The sequence below is a fragment of the Chenopodium quinoa genome, unplaced genomic scaffold (genome assembly GCF_001683475.1).
Source record: "Chenopodium quinoa cultivar QQ74 unplaced genomic scaffold, ASM168347v1, whole genome shotgun sequence".
Taxonomy (NCBI): Eukaryota; Viridiplantae; Streptophyta; class Magnoliopsida; order Caryophyllales; family Amaranthaceae; genus Chenopodium; species Chenopodium quinoa.
The window spans coordinates 2,354,595-2,367,591 of NW_018745410.1; positions in this window are offsets into that span (position 1 = coordinate 2,354,595).

The following is a 12,997-nucleotide window of genomic DNA, read 5'->3' on the forward strand; positions in this document are numbered from 1 at the left end:
ATCAATGTACATATGTGTCATTTCAATAAAAACTCACATGTGGAGTTGTTGCCCATGAATCAATCACACAGTTAACGACTAGTGTATCTCCTTCAAGAGTTTTCATCTCTCCCCCATTAACCAAATTTAATCCATCATAAAATAGTAGTTCACTGCAAAATATGCATTTTTAAAATTATATGACTTTACAAAAAACATAATGTTATAATTTTCATGAAGTAAATGATGTTTACCTTTAATCTTCTCCATTAAAAGCAAAATCAATTACAAATTTGTTCATTGTTTCTTCATCTTCTAACAAATCCTTGTACTTGATCATGTACGGAGATCGGAAAGCAAGAGGAATAGTTAGGGTTTCCCTCTGTGGCCTTTTGTATTCACTGGACATAGTTTAAGTTAATGTGAACATTTATTAATACAAATATGAACTTTTATATAATGAACGAATACTTTATATAATTAAAAAATATTAATTCCTTTTTCCTTTGCAATATCAATTTTATCTTTCTCAGCTTTGCTTGAATTTTTTCTCTCCAAAGTCTTTTCTCTGTCACTGAATAAATTGTGAATTATGAGTGATCATTTAGTATAATGATAATGAACATTATTCATTTATACTATATACATAAAATGAACATTTACCTTTTCTTTGTTGTGTGTTTGGGAATTTGAATCTTCAACTTTTTTTCACCCTTCTTTGTCTCACTGAATATAACATATAATATAAATGATTATTTAGTTTAATTATAAAGAATACGTATATATGAAATGATCATTTACCTTTCCTTGACATTTGAAGCATATAAATATTTCTTCTGGTCTTCTCTGAAATATTAATCATGGTTAGTGATGACGATTAATTAAAATAAAAGTAACATTATTCTCATTTTTTGAATCGTGAACACTTAAAATATTACTAACACATTCAAATTAAAATACATAATGTACATAACTTAAAATATTCATTCTAACTTAAAGTAAAATAAACACTTCTGATTTTAGACTACATATCCATTACTAATTACATAACCATAATTGTTCAAAATAATTATACTTTCGATTTTGTACTACATGTCCATTCAAGATATTACATAATTTTTAATAAGACAAATCTTCAAGGTTTACCCTTTGCTTTCTCCTTTCTTGTTTGAGTCATCAAACACATCTTCAATACTTGGACATGTTGGGAATTCTAAGATTTTACAGTAGTTTCCCTGTTTTCAGTTGGCGATTTGGGATCATCTGTTTTTGCATCAATTTTTGAACCAGATGCTGCAAAAAAAATGTTATAATTAGAAATGAACATTATATTTAATAATATGATCATTTATTTTTTATACGTGAACATTGTACCATTCTTTGAAATTCCTTCAACATTTTCTTCTGATGCTGCTGATTTTGAACCTTCACCTTTGTCTAATGCTTTTAGTATTAATTAGCATTACAATATACATAAACTTAGTATTATTCAAGATTAATATTTACAATTTGAATATGTACATTTAATAATATATAAGTGGACATTTTACCTTATTCTGAAATTCCTTCACCTTGTGGTGCTCAGAAGTTGAACCTCCAACTTTTTCTAATGATTTAATATATATGAACTTATTAGTGTAAATGCACATTAATTATACTGAATAAACATTTTATGAACAATTAGAATATATAAGCTTATTATTTTATAAATGAACATTATGCTTTTCATAAATGTACATAGATATGTTATTGATAATAATTACTTACTTTGTTCAGGTTGAGAAGGAATATTTGCATCAGTTGTTGCTAAGATGTGGCTGTAACATCAATCTGTGCTTCTATATTCAAAGAAATTCAAACTTAATAAAAGTTTTTAATGTAATATTTAGGTACTGAGGTTTTAAGTAAGCATATTTACCATAAGTTGGAGTCGGGGGAGTTAAGTTGCAGCCCAAACTGAATGCCTTCCTTATATTATATTCCTTTCCTTGTTTCTTTTTTTCAGCCTCACTTGCCTCCATTAGTTCCTTCTCAACATGGGCAATGGCATTCAAAAAATCCTCTGACCTATATATTTCTTCATCTTGGCTGAGAATTGAATGTTTCTTGTGCTATCTTTCCCAACACTTCATCTAACTTCTTCACTAATTGATTTTCAGGGAAGATTTCTTTTTCCTTAACCAATTTTGTAGAAATTTTTGCCAAAGGCGCACCAACTTCATTAACCAATGGCACAAAATCGTTCATAAAGACCTGTCATTTATAGAACATGTAAAAAATCATATAAGACATTATATTTCTTTAATATTGAACATTTCATTATTTATGAATGAACATTTGTGTACCTTAGGATTGTCTTCAAGCTTTTCTTCTATTCTTAGAAGGATTTTTCCATATCCATAGTTCAACTCATTTTCAGTTTTTATCCTCTCAAGTGCCATATTCCTTGTCCAACAAGAAATGATTAGCATTGTTCTTGGTTGTTTTTTGTTCAATCTTTGAACTCTATCAAAGTAGAACAACTACACGAAAAGCTTTTATTATAAATGAACAAATAATATAACACAAATGAACATTTGATATAAAAGATTTAAATTTTTGACAAAATAGATATTTAAAATTTGGTTAATGAACATTCTTTGTTATGAAAATGAGCATGTAATACTTTAGCATTGTTCTTTGTAAACGTACCATCAGAAGTTGCAGTGGTCCATTCTAAAATCATTTGATTCCATTCTTTCTCCATTTAACATGACACCTGATCACTAGTAGAATAAATGTGATGGGAAGCGGTTATAGGCAAGCGGTTTACAAAATCCGCTTCCCATTTGATTAATAAAAAAAAAGAGGGAAGTGAAATTGGAAGCGGTTTTGGCGCGAACTGCTTGCCTTTTAACTAATGGCCAGTGGTTTGGCCTTGAACCGCTTACCATTAGTTAAATTGGCAAGTGGTTCAAGGCTGAACCGCTTACCATTTAAAAAAAAAAAAAAGCGGGCTCATGTACAGTACACCCTCTCTTCTCCTCTCTGTTTCACCACTTCAATTTTTACTTCCCAAATTTTTCAATTCCCCCGCCTTCACTCCTCCTCTCTGTCTCCCTCGTCCTCACCTCTCTTCTCACTTCTTCAGATTCCGGCCACCACCACCACCACTCCATTGATATTAATTTTTATTTATTTTTTTTAAATTTGGCTATTTAAGTGAAGTTGCGTTTGGGGGTCGTGGGTCGTGGGTCGAGGCTACTGCTGGTGGTGGGTCTAGGCTGCTGCTGGTTGGTCGGAGGTTGCTGGCGGTTGCTCGAGGCTGCCGGTGTTAGCTGGTGGTGTTCGTGGGTGCACTTAGTGGTGGTGCATGTTCGAGGGTGTTGTTGAACCGAGCCCAAGCACGCATTCTAGCTTCAATCTTCAATCTTTGTCTTTCTCACTCTCAAATTAGGGTGAGTTCTTGCTAAATTTTAGTTTCATATGTATTAATTAGTATTAATTGTTTGTTATTCCAAAATTTCAGGTTAGGGTTTCAAGTAGTTAATCCAAGTTTCATATGTATATATATATTGTTTGAATTTGAGTAGCTTTAAATGAAATTTATGAATAGAATATATATTAGTTAACATTTTAGTTTGTTAAATGTGGTTAGTAAATTGCAATGTATGAATATAAAGGATTGATATATATATATATATATATATATATATATATATATATATATATATATAAACTTAGTTTGATTTTGTATGTATGTTAATTTAATTATTAGCCCTATTTAAATGAATGAACTTGTTTATTGTTGAATGTCAAATAAATGCCAAATTGCCAATAATAATTGAATGCTTGCATCATCATTTGCCTAGATACCCGTTCGAGTTTTTCTCAATAGGAGAAAGTCTTGAATAGTCCCCAGTTGGAACTGTTCTTGGACGTTTAATCTCACTTAGGTTGTGAATGTATGTCTCTTTTTCGATTTTAAGGAATATCCGGGCTTCTCATTTTCTCACCATGTTCTCTGGGTACATATGTAGGTAAGTTATTACCTACATCGTGTACTTGGAGAACTGGGGGGAAATGCTGCCGGATTTTCCTTAAAATTGAAAAGTTGACATACATTCACTAGTGAGATTAGACGTTCAAGGATGGGTTAGGTTGGAGTGATAAGGACCTTTTAGGAACATTCATTTTTACGATTTATGGATGATATATATGCTATGTACTTTGATTACATAATATATGTTACATTTATCATTGTTTGAAATGTGTTGGTATGTTTAAAGGCAATTTAAATCGTCAATGGATCGCGGTTGGATGTATGGTAGACGTGATACATTGGAATTTTTTAATGGGGTTCAAGATTTTTGTAAGAGTGCTTCACAGTATCAGCTTAGAACAGGTGTCAATTACCTTTATTGTCCTTGTGTCAATTGTAATAATGTCATAAGGGTCAATAGTGTGGATACCATCATGGCTCATGTACAATGTCATGGGTTTAGGCCTCAATATCATGTTTGGGTTTGGCATGGTGAGAAGGGATCGTATAGGGAGAATGTGTTGGCAATGAGACACATGTTGAAAGTGCCGAGATTCATGTTGAAGAAGAAAATGGGAGTGATGATGGTGGTGAAGGGGATGACACCGAGGATGGTGGTGGTGATGATCACTTGGATGAGATGATGCGTGATGTTGAAAGTGAATTTGGTGACCGACCTGATGTATTTGAGTCATTATCAGAGGCTGCCAAAAAGCCTTTGTATCTCGGGTCCAAAAATTACACAAAACTCTCAGCCGTGCTTACACTATTTAACATTAAGTCTAAGCATAACTGGAGTGACACTAGTTTCACTTCTTTGTTGACTATGTTATGTGATATGTTGCCAGATGGGAATGAACTTCCTAATTCCTATTATTATGCAAAGAAACTAATGTGTCCATTTGGTTTGGAGTATAAAAAGATACATGCATGTCCTAATGACTATATTCTGTATCGAAATGAATATGAAGAGTTGGAGGAGTGTCCACGTTGCGGTAAGTCGCGTTACAAGCGATCAAGCTGCAATGCTGGTAGTAAAGGACCTCTTGCCAAGATGTTGTGGTATCTTCCTATTATTCCAAGGTTAAAGCGTCTATTTTCAATACCAAAAGACGCCAAGAACCTGAGATGGCATGCTGAGGGAAGAAAGAAAAATGGTTTGTTGAAGCATCCAGCTGACTCTCCACAATGGAAGAACATCGATATGAAGTTTAGGGCATTTGGTGATGAAGTCAGAAATTTAAGGCTTGGGTTGTGCACGGACGGTATGAATCCATTTGGCACTTTTAGTACTAAACACAGCACATGGCCGATACTTTTAGTGATTTACAACTTGCCTTCGTGGTTGTGTATGAAACGAAAATATATAATGCTTTCACTTTTGATAACGGGGCCGAGGCAACCTGGAAACGACATTGATGTTTACCTTGAGCCCCTTATTGATGATTTGAGAAAGATGTGGGACGAAGGTGTTACCGTTTATGATGCCCATAAGAACGAGATGTTTCTTTTGCGTGCTGCCCTTATGTGGACCATCAATGATTTTCCTGCATATGGAAATCTGTCCGGGTACAAGAAAAAAGGGCATAAAGCATGTCCCATTTGTATTGATGACACACTGAACGTGTACCTTGACCACTATGGCAAAGATGTGTACGTGAGGACCCGAAGATTTCTTAGGCGCGATCATCCGTATCGTAAGCAGAAAAAGGCCTTCGATGGGAAAGTTTGCGCCTAGGCCATTGAGTGGAAAGGAGGTTTATGAGAGAGTGAAGGGTATTCCATGTGTTTTTGGTAAAACAACGAAACCAATTGACCCACACGCTCTCTTTAAAAAGGAATCAATCTTTTGGAAGCTTGAGTACTGGAAAGAACATGATGTTAGACATTGTCTCGATGTGATGCATATAGAGAAGAATGTTTGTGATGCAATTCTGGGGACAATTATGAACATTCTTGGAAAAACGAAGGATGGCAAGAATGCGTGGTTAGATTTGCAAGAGTGGGGTGTTCGTCCGGAGTTGTGGGTTCAAGCTAAGGTAGGGATGGAGAAGGTTAAGGAAGATGGTGGTCAAAACCGTAAGGGGAAGCGCAAGGAAAAGGCCACGGGTATCGCAAAGAAGAAAGGTGATGGAAAAGGAAAACACCAAAAGGTGTATTTACCTCCAGCTTGCTACACATTATCAAAGGAAGAAAAACGGAGGTTTTGTGCTTGTTTGTATGACATTAAGCTTCCTTCTGGGTTCTCGTCAAACATGAAAAGGTTTGTTTCCTTAAATGGAGAATTGAAGTTGACAAGTATGAAATCCCATAATTGTCACATGATGATGCAAGTTTTCCTACCGATTGCACTTTGTGGAATTTTACCAAAGCACGTGAGTCGTGAGAGAAGTTATAACAAGCCTCTGTGGGTTTTTCAATACTATCTGCAGCAAATTTATTGATCCCTTTACACTTGATGCTCTCCAGGCGACTGTTGTGGTAACTTTGTGCAAATTTGAGATGTTTTTCCCACCTTCACCTTTTGACATAATGGTGCATTTGATTCTGCATTTGGTTCGTGAGATTAAGTTGTGCGGTCCAGTATTTATGAGGTGGTGCTACCCTTTTGAACGACACATGGGTACACTGCAAGATAAAGTAAGAAATCCAGCCCATCCGGAAGGCAGTATGATACAAGGAATTGTGTCCGAGGAGATTGAAAATTTCGTGGCAGAGTATGTTGCCGTTGCCGAACCTATTAGGCTTCCTACATCCCGACATGAAGGGAGACTTGATGGTCATGGCACAATCGGGTCAAAAAGGATCTGGGCTGCTCGAGATCAAATCATGCAAGCTCACTTATTTGTGCTTCATCATATTGCGGAGGTTCACCCATATTTAGAAGAGCACATGGATAGTTTGCGTGTTAAATATCCATCAAAAGGGGAAAGAGCACTAATGCAGTTGCATAATAAGATGTTTGTGAAGTGGTTCCATGATCGTGTGATGCGTAAATTGGATGAGACTGTGTCTGATACAATAAAGTGGCTAGCTTATGGTCCAAAGGAAGATGTTCATTTCATTTAAGGGATATGATATAAATGGGTACACATTTTGGAGTGAAAGTCGGGATCAGAAATCCTCATCAAATCAAAATAGTGGTGTCACTCTTGTGGCTTCATCAAGAGAGTTTGCAAGTGCGAAGGATACATCACCAGTTGACGCACTATTATCATACTATGGACGAATTCAGGAAATATGGGAACTAGATTACCGTGACTTCAAGGTTGGTCTATTCAAGTGTAAATGGGTCGATAATAATAGGCGGAACGTGAGAAATGATGACTTCACTCTTGTAGATCTTGGCCACTTGCGAGATAGTCTTGAACCATTCATCCTTGCATCTCAAGCTAAGAAGTGTTCTATGTAACAGACCCGTCCGATCCAAGATGGTCCATCGTCCTGGCTGGCAAAAGGAGAATTTTAGGGGTTGGAGAGGTTGAGGATGAGGAAGAATATGATGCATTTGATGATTCTCCCCCTTTCACTGCTCCTACACTTGATGTAGCAACTGATGTAGATGATGATGCTACTTATATTCGATCTGACCACAATGAGGGAATACACGAATGAGGTACTTTTATTAATGCATGTTTTATTTACTAAATATCTTATGCTCCAACAACATTGTTTATTTCGGGAAGTGTTTTATTTTTTTGTATTTTCAACGTATAAGCATGTAATATGAACTAAATATATGAATTGTTTAGAGGATTATATGTGAATTTGTTATGAAACCAAAGAAGTTGGGTAAGTGTTTGTCTTTCATCGTGCCTCAGAATTGATTGCCAGTGCTGATGACTAACAACATGCTTTGCTTGTTTACTGTAGGTGTGCACATATCATGGATCCTGATGAGAACCTTCATTCTGATGAGGATATGGATGATGATGATGGTGACGAGTTGTATGATGTTAATAAGGAGACGGATATGGGGGAACCGAAAGACCAAGCTTATGACCAGTTCTAACATAAGCTTGATGAATTTGAGCGTATAGCTGAAACTGCCCCACCTATTGATGATAATGTGGTTACCGAAGTTGTAGGTGATTCACATTGTGAAACTCAAATGCAAAGGCAAGTGAAAAAAACCGGTGGTGGAGGAGGGGTAAAGCCACCGATAAACAGAAGGAGTAGGGGTGCAACTAAAGCTTTCAAGAAACCCGGCGTTCCTATGGTGCTTGAGTTTGATGAGTTAGGTCAACCTACTGGCCAATGGCGCGACAAATTTTCTATTCAAGTTGGCATTCTAACTCGTAAAATACCAATCACACTTGAGTTTGCCGAGATACCTCACGGGTTGCTTCAAACATTTTGGGACGATACTATGGTAAGTATTTATTTCAATCAAACTTTTATTTTAAATTCATATATATCAAAAAAAAAAAAAAAAAAAACAACCCCCGGGCCTAACCCGAGGGCTACAGCCGGCAGCTGCCCGGGGCTGCTGCCTGGGTGCTGCAGCTGCCTGGCTTGCTTCTTGGGTGCTGCAGCTAAACCTGGGCACGGGCCGGGTTGGCCCGCGTGCCGCCCGGCACGGCCCGCCGTTCGGAGCAGCCCGGCACGGCCCGAAGTCAAGCACGGCACGGCACGAAGTTCGACTTCCGTGCCACGGGCCGTGCCACGGACACGGTGGAGAATTCCCAGGCACGGCCCGGCACGAGCACGGGCAAGGCCCGCCGTGCAAGCCCGCAGGCACGGCCCACAGGCACGGCCCGCAGGCACGGCCCGCGGGCCAACGGCTAGTTAAACGGCTATAAACGGCTAGTTTTTTGCCAAAAATTCTATAAATACTCACCTCCATTTCATTCCCAAATCACAAAATCACAATCTCTTCTTCTTATCTCTTATATTCTCTAAATCTCTAATAATCCTTATTTTCTTAAATTCTCTAATTATTCTCTTAAATTCTCTAATTATTTTCCTAATATCGGAAAAAATTAAAAAGTTCGTAATCGTAATTAGTGGAGCGTTGAAGCACGGTTGTAAGATCTAAACTAATCTTAAATTTATTATTGTTTTATTGTTATTATTAGAATAATCTTGTTTAATTATTATTGTTGTTAATTGTTATTGTTGTTGTTATAATTGTTGTTATTAATTATTATTATTGTTACAATTGTTGTTATTATTTATTTTTGTTGTTATTGTTATTGTTATAGTTGTTGTTATTAATTATTATTATTGATATTTTTATTGTTAAAATTGTTGTTATTAATTATTATTATTATAGTTAACCACTTTTTATTAAAAAATTAATTGTTAATTATGGCATCGAACAACCCATCATCTAGGTCTAGGGGGAAAGGCCGACTTATCCGTAGTAGTAGTTCTAGGGAACCACCAAATACAACGAGCCCCCAAATTACGAGTCAAACCAATGACCCCATTTACTTCCCCCCGGGCTATGAGCCATATAATACGTCGGGATTTCCAGCACCACCACTAAACCAATTTCCACTACCACCATACCAATTTCCACCTAATTATATCGGTAATCAACAAAACTATTGTTCTAGCCAAGGTAGCCAAGAAAGTACCCGAATTCCCTCCGGTTCTACCCCTTCTACTGCCACTCCCACTAGTCCCCCTACTAACCAATACACACATCATGAATGGTTAACCGAAACTGAGATGCTACTTTTGAAAAACCGAAGGAGTGAGGTATGGCGTTATTTTGTCCTAAGTAAAGATGGTGAACAATGGGCAAAATGTAAAACATGTAATAGTGTATTCACGGCAGTTACCAAAAACGGGACGGGACACTTATCTAGACACATGAAAGCTTGTGCAAAACCAGCTAGTGATCCAACCCAGCCCAAAATTTCCCAATTCCATCCATACGGCTTTACATACAACTATGAGAGGGATAGGGATGAACTAGGAAAAATGATAGTACACGCCGAACAACCTTTTCTTTTCTCGGAAAGTGACGCATTCAACACCTACATTAACAAAGCACTACAACCCCAACATAAAAGAATCTCTAGGAAAACCGTTCGTTCCGCAGCAATGAAAAATTTCCTAGAGTACAAAGTCCGGTTACAAGCCGAATTGAGTAACCTTAACTGTAGAGTATCTTTAACAGCCGATTCTTGGGATAGTGGTTATAAATATCACTATTTATGTGTGACTTGCCATTGGGTAGATGATCAATGGATGTTACAAAAAAGAATAATACATTTCAAAATGCTGGAATACCCACACACCGGCATTAACATTGCTCACCATTTAATGCAAGCAATAGACGAATACAACCTTCGAGATAAAATGATGTCTATGACTTTTGATAATGCAACCTCTATGACATACACAGCTAATCTTATCAAACAAAACTTAACCGATGTACTATTAGACGGTGAAGCTCTTCATACTAGATGTGTTTTCCATGTACTTAACTTATGTGTACAGGATGGAGTTCGGGCAATTGGCCCATACTACAGCAAAATCAGAGATGCTATTATGTCTATTAATAGCTCTAACATGAGATACCAAGAATGGAAGAGTTTTCTAAAACAACAAAAGATAAGGGTAATAAAAATTAGAACCGATTGCCCAACTAGGTGGAATTCCACCTATGACATGTTAACAAAGGCAATTGAGTACAAGGGCCCGTTAACATTATTTTACAACCAAAAATTTCCACAAAATGCTTTGTATGATGATGATTGGAATAACTGTGAAAGATATATGCAATTTTTACAGTTATTATATAACATGACGTATTGTTTTTCTACTGTTTACAATCCTTGTGCTCAAAACTTTCTTTCTAATGCATGCTTACTCGCCCAACTTTTCGCTGATCATCGCGATCAAAGTGATTATGATCAGTATCTTCCAGCAATGGAAAAAAAGTGGCGTAAATATTATAGTCAGATTCCTTTGATTTATATTTTTGCTTCCATATTAGATCCTAGGCAAAAGTATGAAAACACATTTATGTTAGTTGACATTTACTTTCAATGCATGTTTCTTGACGATGATGTAGAAAACTATAAGACTAATGTGAAGGATCAGTTTTTTGCTTTATATAGAGTCTATGAAGCCAAATATGGCACCGTTCCTCGCTCAGGGCCTTCCCAACCATCTAAAAACGTAAGTAAGAAGGCCAAACATTTATTTTCACAAGCTACTAACTTGATTTCAAGGTTTTCAGGTGATTCATCAATCAGGAGAACGCAAAGCGACGTCTCGGAGTTGCAGATGTACCTGAGTTACGACTTCACCAAAGGCATGGACGACGATGAGATAAACAGCCTCGACCTCCTTGCATGGTGGAAACAACAAAGCTCGAAGCATCCAACTTTGGCGGCAATGGCACGAGACATTCTTGCTATCCAAGTTTCCTCCGTCGCCTCCGAACGAGCTTTCAGCGCATCCGGAAGGGTTTTAGACGATAGAAGAACAAGTCTAAAACCCGAAACACTAGAAATGTGCGTGTGTTTCAAAGATTGGTTGGATGCGGAAAATCGCTCACAAGACCGTTCTTACGACCACAACGACAACGAAGAAGGAACCTCCGCTTCCGGTTCGGATTCGGCTAGTTCCCAATCTATGCAACTAGCCGATGACCTTGAAGGCGAAGGCGAAGACGAAGACGAAGACGAAGACGAAGACGAGCAAGAAGAAGGAGAAGAAGAATAGACAATTATTGTATATTGTACGATTTTAAAAATATCAATTTTATCATTTTCCAATTTTTGTTTAATACCATCATTGTATGATTTTTATCATTGTTATCATTGTAAAATTTTCTCAACTCAAGTAATAATAATATAAAGTACGCATTATTCACATCCAAAGTCCAATTTGCCTTTTTTCCCCGTTTTGTTACAATTTGTAAATTCATATTAAAAAAAAATAAAATTATACCAATTACTAATAAATCATAAACATTAAATTTTAAAGTAATAGTATAAAGTAAATATATAAATATAAATATTGAATATACAAATTATAAAACATAAATATTCAACTTATAATTATAAAATTCATAACTTAATAACTTATAACTTATAAGTTATAAACTTATAAGTTACCTTATAAAACTTATAATTATAATTTTATAACTTATATACATTATAAACTTATTAATTAATAATGTTGTCATTAAAAAAAAAAAAAAAAAAAAAAAAAAAAAAAAAAAAAAAAATGAAAACTGCACCAGCCCGCGCAGGCCAGCCCGCAGCCCGGCACGTGGCCGACACAGCACGAGCCCGCCAGGCACGAGGGCCGTGCCGTGCCGTGGGCTGGCCTGTGAAAATGGCCGGCACGGCACGGCACGAAATCCTGGGCCCGCCGGCACGACCGGCACGGCACGAACCAGCCCGCGGCCCGCCAGGCACGGCCCGCGGCGGCCCGGCACGGCACGGTGCCCAGGATTAGCTGCAGCTGCCTGGGCTGCTGCAGCTTCCTGGGCTGCTACCTGGGTGCTGCAGCTGCCTGGGCAGCAGTATGGGCTGCTGCAGCTGCCTTGGCTGGTGCCTTGCCCGATTCTCGGGTTTTTTTTTCCATTTTTTTTTCATATTTTTTCTCTTGCCTAACGTGGATGTTTGCGCCAATTACAGAGTATGTTCCATATTCCTGATGAGCCGGCCAAGAGAAAAGTCTTTGAAGCTTTTGTACAAGAGAGATTTAAAAACTTCCAGAGTTACTTGAGGGAGAGATGGATCCATAAGAGAAGAAAGAGAATACCAAAGAAAAATGTGCCTGCAGATGGAGAAGAAGAGAAATCTAATAAGAAACTGTGGGATTTATATCCACAAATAATGGTGGATGATTGGGAGAAGTTTGTTGAAAAATCTTCCACTAGGACCGCACTTGTATGTTTTTATTTATCAATACAGTCGGCTACTCATATTTAGTTTCTTACAATGACTGATGCTAACATATATTTCTGAATGTGTAGGAAAAAAGTGAACAAGCTAGAATCAATGCCGGAAAGAAATTGTATAG